Genomic DNA, 10,047 nt, shown 5'->3' on the forward strand with positions numbered 1-10,047 from the left:
AAAAGAGAAACAAATATAAAGCAATTTGGTCCTATAAAGAAATTTGAATGAAACAATATTTTAAAGTGTTTGAGATCTGAAATATAATATTAGAACACCTAGTATCAACACTAGGTTTAACACTGGAATACTCCTAAATCTCCTCTAGTTTTATATTTACTTTTAAAACATTTATTTTTATATTTATGCAATTAGATTTTCATATATGCCTATAAAATTTAAAGTGTTTTAGTTTTATTTCCAGGAGACGAACCATGAGAGACTATGGACTCTGAGAAACAAACTGAGGGTTCTAGAGGGGAGGGGGGTGGGTGGATGGGTTAGCCTGGTGATGGGTATTAAAGAGGGCACATACTGAATGGAGCACTGGGTGTTATACACAAACAATGAATCATGAACACTACGTCAAAAACTAATGATGTAATGTATGGTGATTAACATAACATAATAAAATAAAATTTAAAAAAACAACAGAAAAAAACAAAACAAAAAAATAAATTAAATATTTTTGTCATTTTTGATTATGTAAGAGTATGAAATGCCATAAGCAATGTCATTATAAAATTGTGACTAATAAAATTGAGATGTGCATGGAGGGGAGAAAAAAGGAGAAAGGAAAGTGCCAGTGGCCGTGAGACACATAGCAGGCTATCAGCAGATATTTCAGAAATGAAAGGATGTGGGGTTTTTTTGTTGTTTTTTTGTTTGTTTTTTTTTATAGAACAATAATTATTTAATTGTTAAGCTATCTCTAAAGAGTAGGTATTTCACAAACAAGTATATAAAAGATGAATTAATACATCCAAAGCCATGTAGTTTAGTGCTAATTCCTTGTTATGTAAACTTTTTACTTAGTCAACATATATCTGGGCTCTTCCTGTGAGCTAGGCACGATGGGAGATAGAAAGGAGCATAACATGTGGTCCCTGTTATTAGTAACTTACATTCTAGTGAAGATCCAAGATGTCAAGTACAGGCAAGTGTGTGCTATCACCAGCCTCTGCTCTGCTTTTCAGTCAAGACACCTCCAGCAACTTTGCCTTCTGCAGCTCCTTAGGCTGTCCATCATCCACTGAGTTCTGAAGAACGTAGCCTTTTCTGGAAGAAACTCCTTTCTTCAATGCTTCAGGCCAGTTTTGAGTCTCAAAGTATGTGGACAGGATATCAAATACTTGATTGATGGCCAATATCTCTGAATGATAGTTTTTCTCATTCTGGCATCTGACCATGTGTTCCTGGATCGGCAAATGGGCTGTGTTGACAGAATGTTCTCGGGCTTTTTGAAATGTCACCTTCTTCTGAATGCTTTCGTCCACAAGTCCACCAAGGATGTAAACTTTGTTTAGATCAATATCTTCAAAAGCATGTTCTGAATCAGGAGTCAGGTACACAAGGGTTTCCAGGGGAAATAAACTAAAGCAGTCTTCCTCTGTTATGTCTAGCAGGTAACTAGAAAATCCATCATTCATCCTCAAACACTCTTCATACAGGGGACTGTCTGTTGTGAATCCAGTGAGGTAGATCCAAAATGGCCTGTTGGCTTTTTTATTTGAATCATACAACCTACGGATCTGTCCAGCCAGTCTACTTAATTCCTTCTTAGACATGTGGTGGGTCATAGTCAGATCAATACAGAGTCTTGGTCCTGAGTGTTTGGCTTCCAAAAGTCTGTCCTTGGTTAAGGATCTCAGAAAACGTTTGCTGTGCTGGGGGCAGATGCATGAATTTTCTACACAATTGGCCTTTCTTCTATCTTTTTCTTGCTTTCTTTTGTTCTTCTTTGCTGCAACTATCTTTTCCCAGTGTCTGTGTTTTCTCTGGACATTTTTTGAGCACCACATTGCACTGCCTGTGGGCAGCGTCTCTCCCTCCCGATGTTCGCATTCCACATTGGTCTGTAGAAGCCGGAAGCTTTCAGAGATGCTATCTTCTCCTGTGTCTTCTAGGATGACCTCTTGCTCCTGTAGCACATGCGAGTCTGTTTTCTGAACACTCCCTTCCAATTTCCGGTCCTGAAGCCCTCAACTCAAGCAGCCTCGGCAGCGCACATCCAAAGGATGTGTTTTTAAAAGCCCCAAAACCAAAACGACAACCTCTCACTGTGTTTCATAGTTCTTTTTAACATTATAGGGATATTTTAGAAATAATATTTTCTGTAGTAAAGAAACACTCATCTGAAGGTAACACCCTTAGTTTTATTTCTGATTAAACAAAAGTATTTAGGAGGCGCCTGGGTGGCTCAGTTGGTGAAGCATTTCAGTCTTGATTTCAGCTCAGGGTTGTGAGATCAACCCCACCTGGGGCTCCACGCTGGACATGGAGCATGCTTAAGATTCTCTCCTTCTCTCTCTGCCCCTCCCCAACCCTCTAAAAAAATAAATAAATAAAATAAATTCTTTAATATCCTGGAAAGGACCAATGAGATTTCTCCTGAACTTTAACCACAAATCCACTTAAAATTTCAGTATGTACTGAATAGAGTTGAACATCTTAGTCTGATAAATGAATGTGTGTATGTTTATGTTGTGTGTTTTCATGTATATATCATTCATCAGCAATTGCACTTAATGATGAAAATCTAGTAATGTTCTTATTAAAGTGAGGAACGTACAATTAATGATTATTAAGAATACAATGCTAAAAGCTTTTTGGAGATTCTGGTTACTATAATTAGATAAGAAAAGTGAAAATAGCTCCAGAGATTTTTAAAATAGGAAGCAAAAATATCAGTATTTGTGGATGATTTGTCTATCTCGATCTAGGAGATTTAGCTGTGTAAAAAGAAAGAATCAATTAAAACGTTCAGGGTGCGGTTGACAGAATTTGTGCACTCAATCAGTTCTTTTCTTACGTTTCTTTAATGTTGGTAGATTTTAATCCATGAATCTATTGCATTTCTGCACATCTTACATGCAGTGGCATTGGCTTTTTTAACTATATTTTCAAGGATATTTGTATAGCAAACATCTTTGAATGACTGAGATAGCGTCTCCCTCTGGTGAACAGGTCATATTTGTTTACTGTCCAGTATAATAAACAAAATGTCCTCCTTCAGTCATTTATAAAAGATTCATAATTCCCTAAGCTTTAAGTTTCTCAGCTGTGATGTGATCACACTGTGTGCACATCTCTGTGGGCTCTACTCCACATACCCTTGGGAGTTAGTGTCAAGGAGATCTAACTAAAACATGAAGATCAGGCTGTTTTGCAGCATCCGGAGTAATAAAGTCCTTTGTCTCTATCCCAGAATACTTGTGTCTCACATCAGCGTACATGAAATTGTGGCAAGCTAATTTGTTACCTATAAATAGGGTAAATTCTCAGAATTTTCACAATTCTTGACATAAAATGGCCACTTAAAAGATATAGTGATTGTGACATATTTAAATAGAGATAAACTCTAGTTAACATGGAAAAGTAATATGTTATATAGTAGGCATTTAGAGATTATGAGGCAAATAAATTCTTCGGTAAACGATGTTAGGGTAACTGGCTGGGGTGGTGCTACTAAGAAATAGGAAATAATCTTATTCCTTTCTCCAAAATAAATTATAAATGATCAATGTGATGATATAAAACTATAAAATATTTATTGCGAAGCAAACAAAAACAAGACAAACAGAAGTCTCAGCATAAACAAGTTTAGAGTACAAAGAACAACCTGAGGGAAAAAAAAAAGAGGGATAGGTCAATAAAGGTAAGTATTCATGTTTAAAATAAAATGGCCCAAGAATATTGTAGACAATACAGAAATCAATACATATATGCATATATAGAATGTATATAAGAGCACCCTCAGTTGGATTTCAGAGAGAATTTAATAATGGAATATATTCACAGGTATGGTCATTTTTAAGGAACACACCAGAAAATAAGCCAAATACCAGCATTTGTAGGAGACTGTCACCAATCCTGGGTCTGAAAGGGTAAAGAAATGGTGCTAGCAGAGCCAGCTAAGAGCTTGACCCATGGAAGAGAGAGCAGCAAGTCAAAACTCATGCTGAAAAGTTCTAACTGCCAATGTGTTGAGGCAGGCAGGACAGAGAAGGGCAGTGGAAGGATTTTCAGGGATGGCAAATGAAGACCCACCAGAATTCCACTCTTCAAGGGTATGAGCACAAAACAAAATATTATTTTTCATACATCAGTAATTCTATATTTCCAAATCTATATGGAATTAGACATATACATCTATGGAAACAAAAGTTGATCCAAGCTTTCTAGAGGACATTCTGATTATTCATAGAAAAATACACAGCACATTTTTATTATTTAGCACTAGCTTGTTACTATAATCATCATCATCACTATAAATTGTATCAGATTTATATTTATATTCAAATTGGTGATTTCTGGTGATTTTAAACTTCTTTATGTACATATATTTCAGCCTAACTTGATTATTTATTTATTTATTTATTTATTTATTTATTTATTTTAGCAAAGAGCTGCTTTTATTTTTATTAAGAGAAACAAGGGGAGCCTGGGTGGTTCAGTGGATTAAACATCAGACTCTTGGCTTGGGTTCAGGTCATGATCTCTTGGTCATGGGATGGAACCCTGAGTTTGGCTTCATACTCAGAGCAGAGTCTGCCTCAGATTTTCTCCTTCTCCCTCTGACCCTCCCTGCTTGTGCATGTGCTCTCTCTCTCTAAAATAAGCAAATAAAATCTTTTTTTTAAAAAAAGAGAAACAAATATAAAGCAATTTGGTCCTATAAAGAAATTTGAATGAAACAATATTTTAAAGTGTTTGAGATCTGAAATATAATATTAGAACACCTAGTATCAACACTAGGTTTAACACTGGAATACTCCTAAATCTCCTCTAGTTTTATATTTACTTTTAAAACATTTATTTTTATATTTATGCAATTAGATTTTCATATATGCCTATAAAATTTAAAGTGTTTTAGTTTTATTTCCAGGAGATGAACCATGAGAGACTATGGACTCTGAGAAACAAACTGAGGGTTCTAGAGGGGAGGGGGTTGGGGGGATGGGTTAGCCTGGTGATGGGTATTGAAGAGGGCATGTATTGAATGGAGCACTAGGTGTTATACACAAACAATGAAACATGGAACACTACATCAAAAACTAATGATGTAATGTATGGTGATTAACATAACATAATAAAATAAAATTTAACACAGTAAAAAAAAAAAAAAAAAGAAATAACTTTCCTCCTAACCTGTTCATGGCATTCTCTAGTTACCGTGTATTTACATTTACATTTACAATATTGGAGATGGTAAAGAGGTTTTTTTTTTAAGTTTAAAATTCTTGAATTTCTCTGTTATACATTTTTATTTAATTTTTATTTCAACTTTTAAATATTTCCTTTTGCCAGGTAAAGGATTGTATCTGTGGATAGAGGATGAGATGCTGAAGAAGTTATTTTAGACATAACTTTCTCTTTAAAAACAAGGAATCTAGCCATCGGTGTACATAGTCAATTTACTTCTTTAGAATTTTCTCCTCTTCACTATGAATAAGTCAGAAGAATAATTCCTGCTTAGAAATTTCAAGCATCATATGAAACACTGTATCTCCACAGTGCAGACTGAAGCAGGGCTCTTGGCAACTTGTCTAATCTTAAACATGTCATAATTCATATTATATGGAAGGCAGAAGAGTTTTGAAATGTGTACTCTTTGTTTCTCAAAAGATACCATTCATTATTTAATCTATCTTGTGTGTTTTGCATTTTATTTATTTATTTATTTATTTTTTACTTAGGTTCAGGGAGATGTGTGTGTGTGTTTTGTTTTTGTTTTTACATAGTATAACATCTCAGATATGTGAAATGTTATAATTATAATTACGGTTTAGTTCATTGGCGAGTTCTGTCCAAGTGCTGGTGCTGCCTTTGATCTTTTCATATCATCTCTGCCCCTCTAAGTGTCAAGGTCTCTGACCTCAGTTGTGTTACAGTGGGGTTAGCTCAGAGCCCTGGTTGTATTTTGTTCTATGGATGAGAATCCTGAAAATCTTGAGGCCCAGTGGAATTTCTTGTACCCCCAGCAACGGAGAACAAGGAATGGGTTCTTCACCCAAGAAATGTGTTGTTCAGCCTTCACCATTGTTGGCTCAGTTCCACTGGTGTCCAGGTCCTGGCCAGGTGAGATGTTCAGCAGCCCTCTTTGCATATTTCTAGTCTCTGTGGTGAAAATCCAGAAGCCATCTACTCTCCAATTAGTCTCCCTTTAAATCACATCCACAGATGTTTCTTCCCCTAATTTCCTTCTAGTTCTATTGTTGTGATATAAACCTTATACCTATTTTCTACAGTCCCCCTCTTTTTATTTTCAAAATATCATTTCAATGTAAAATTAATTAATTAATTAATTAATACATCTTAATTCTTTCTTATTCACTTTGTCTTGGCTGCCAATTCTGCTTATCCCCTTGGCACCAGGGAATTTTGTTTATTTGCAAACATGAGGGATTTGATTGTTTAGTTTTTATTTTATAAAACAAGGATATCCAAAATGATATTTAAGTTACCCATCATTGTTACTGCTTAAAAAGGACTTACTCTGATGACTTACCACATGGCAGACATGCTATTTGGTAGTATAAGATGATTATGATTTTTTTCTTGACATTTGCCTTGTTATCCCGGTTAACCTAAATGTTTACATTTAAAACTTTGATCTTTAAGTTGCGGTCAGTGGACAGACCTAAATTTATAAATAAAGCATGGATTTTATAGAGCTGAAAATCCAGTACACACTTTCTCCTGTAGCTGGAATTGCCCTGTTGTACAGAGCATCTAGCTCTGCAGGGAGCAGTCCGTGAAGATGAGTTCAGCTAGCTTCGCAGGTAGATTTCCCGGATAACAGCTTAAGTGCAAATCTAGGGAGTTACGCCTCAAAAACTTTTCCAATCCACTGTCTACAGGGAAGAAGGGGCCTCTTTTTAAATGGCATCAGCCTGTTTTAGGTCATGTTTTATACTCCAAATATTGGTCTTCCCTTATCGGTCTATGAATATTTTTTCTGATTTTTTTTCTGCTAGATTTATTCTCACCTTCTTCAATTGGGGTATTTGAGTCCTCTGACAGATTTGTTTTCCAGAAAGTGACATAGAATAATTACTGTGACATGAGAGAATTTGAGTAATATTACAGGTTTAGCAAAAGAGTAAAATATATCCAGCTGAGAAAATCTTTTAAGTGCTAAATTCATACATACTTTTATTAAAGGAATAGTGAGCCATTATTATAGTTCAAAATGATATCTAAGTTCTTGTGAAAACTTATTCAATATTGTCTTATTGAAAGGTCTCATAATTATTAACTCTGAGCATTACTTAGTAATTTAACTGATATCTCCTGAAAAGAAGTGCATGACTCATAACTAATTGAGAGCTGAATTAAAATATTTCTTCAGTGGACAGAATTACACTTAATTTATAAATTCAATTTCCATATAAGAGCAACCCTTGAGTAGTTACCTGAACTTTGCAATATTATGCATCACAGTCCATTAACCAGTAACATTGTAGAAGTAGTCCATTTACCATGAAAAATACTTAATGAAGGTTTCCAGTTAGTTTTACTGGTTAAAATGGATACTTCAGAAGAATATTCCATGGTTATCCCAGGTTTTCCTGCACTGTAACTCACAGTTGCCCATCCAGAGTTATCTTTACTTCTTGTTTGCAAAGCTCAGTCATCCAATGACTTAATCTTTCTTTCGTTACTTGTCAGAGAGAAAGAGAGAGAGAGCTCACAAGGAGGGGGAGCAGCAGGCACAGGGAGAGGGAGAAGCAGGTTCCGCTGCTGAGCAGGGAGCCCGATGCAGGACTCGATCCCAGGACCCTGGGGCCAGGACCTGAGCTGAAGGCAGACACTTAACCCACTGAGCCACCCAGGTACCCCATTAATTCCTTAAGGTTTCTCTGTTCTGTGTGGACTAGTTTTATCCACTAGGGGAAAAATGTACAACAGTCCCCCCTTATCCACAGGGAATATATTCCAAGAACCTCAGTGGATGCCTGAAACTGTGGTTAGTACTGAAACTGATATATATTATGGTTTTTTTCCACATACATACAGACATACATACATACCTGTGGTAAAGTTTAATTTATAAATAAGGCACAGTAAGAGATTAAGAACAATAACTAATAAAAAATAGAATAGTCGTAACAATATACTGTAATAAAAGTTACGTGAATGTGGTCTCTCTCTCTCTCAAAATATCTTATTGTACTGTACTTGCCCTTCCTCTTGTGATGATGTGAGGTGATAAATGCCTATGTGATGAGACGAAGTGAGATGAAAAACATAGCATTGTGAAGTAGTGTTAGACTGCTATTGGCTGTCTAGCAATATGTTGGAAGGAGAATCATCTGCTTCCAGACTGTGGTTGACCACAGGTAATTGACACTGTGGAAAGGAAAACGGTGGATAAGGGGATTCTATTGCATAGAGTTTCAGAGAACGTTCTTTATATGCCTGCAATTTAATTTCTGTTTAATATCTTGTTCCTTGTCTTTTTCCTTATTTTTGTAAATAAAAATACAAAGATCTCATCCCAAATCCCACAACCAAAAAGATATAATTGTACATATTTGAGCATATATCATTAAAATATATTTCTCATGCAAATATATTCAAATATTTTTAAACAATTTTATACTGACCAAATTGCAAGTGCCAATCTCTGTTGTCACTTAATCTTTCTGAAAAACGAGTGAAGGTACCTCTAAAGATAGTTTTCTTTACTCTGAGGATGAAACAGCTTTTCTTCAGACTTTTGGATTTTTTTTTTTAATCTACAGTAAGTCTAACTATAGAAGAAAGAGTGGAAGCTCCCTCCTTCTTGGCTTAATTGAAAGAGAAGGAATGGAACTCATAGCATAGTTATTTCCAAAGAAATCTCAAAAATTTTTAATGTCTTATATTTTTTCCCTTATTTTACTGTGACAGGCTAGGGTAATTGCCTCTCAGATACCTCCATGAAAATTTTGCATAGTGAGCTATCTCTCAGTTATCTATCACATTTTAAAAGTCTCAGTTGAGGGTGAGCCTGGGTGGCTCAGTAGGTTAAGCATCTGCCTTCGGCTCAGGTCATGATCCCAGGGTCCTGGGATCAAGGCCCAAGTGGGGCTCCCTGCTCAGCAAGGGGTCTGCTTCTCCCTCTCCCCCATCTCGTGCTCTCTCTAGCTATCTCTGTCTCACTCTCTCAAATAAGTAAATAAATAAAATCTTTGGAAAAAAAAGTCTCAGTTGAAATACCTAACTTAGCATAGATTTTGTTTGGGTTACCCATGTAGTAACATAATTCAATGTTGAGCAAGCATGCGGCTACCAAAAATAAGTCTATTATTATTCAGCCTCCTCCCAAGTTTGGCCTTTAATATGACTAATTACTAGTCAATGTGAGCAGAAGGAGGAGGGGTGTATACAATGTCTAGTTTATATATTTATAAGAAAACACAGGATTCCCCAAGTTCTCTTCTCCCCTTACCGCAGGTTACAATGTGGCTCTATGCTGAGCCATCTTAGACCAGCTGAATAAAGGAGCATCATGAGGATGGAGGAACAAAAAGATAGAAGTGACCTTGTTCTGTTTGGAGAGCAGACCTGCCATATCAGCCTAGATTTTTATGTGAGGTAGAAATGAACTTCGCAATTGAGCCACTGTGGTTTTAGAACTCTAAGAGCAACCACAATTATATCCTAACTAATGCAATCCTTAACCTCTTTATAAAGGAATGTAACTTTCAGTTCTTGTTCTAAATAAAACCTATGGTTTCAGGAAGAGAGAGTGTGATGATTCAGTTCAGCTGAACTAAAAATCAATTTGTAAAGGTGAAAATATAATTTAAAATGGAAAATAAAGGGAATTTGAGAGATTAAGGAAATTGAAGAAATATAGAGTCAACATTTACATTTTAAGCTTGGGCAGATATCTGGAATTAGGACAGAGCTTTAAGAAAATTAATGAATGAAAATTTAGTTTGCAGCTTGTCATTAAATTAAGAAAGATTCACTTCTAATCTCTCACACGCCATCACTAATAGTAATTATATTACA

The 10,047-nt window shown here is 35.7% G+C and overlaps 1 pseudogene; it reads right to left on the reverse strand.

The window, feature by feature from the left end:
• Positions 1-447: 447 nt before the first annotated feature.
• Positions 448-1,965, reverse strand: LOC118534835 (tRNA methyltransferase 10 homolog B pseudogene; annotated as a pseudogene).
• Between the last annotated feature and the right edge of the window lie 8,082 nt (positions 1,966-10,047).

Source organism: Halichoerus grypus, chromosome 8, assembly GCF_964656455.1.
Source record: "Halichoerus grypus chromosome 8, mHalGry1.hap1.1, whole genome shotgun sequence".
Classification (NCBI taxonomy): Eukaryota; Metazoa; Chordata; class Mammalia; order Carnivora; family Phocidae; genus Halichoerus; species Halichoerus grypus.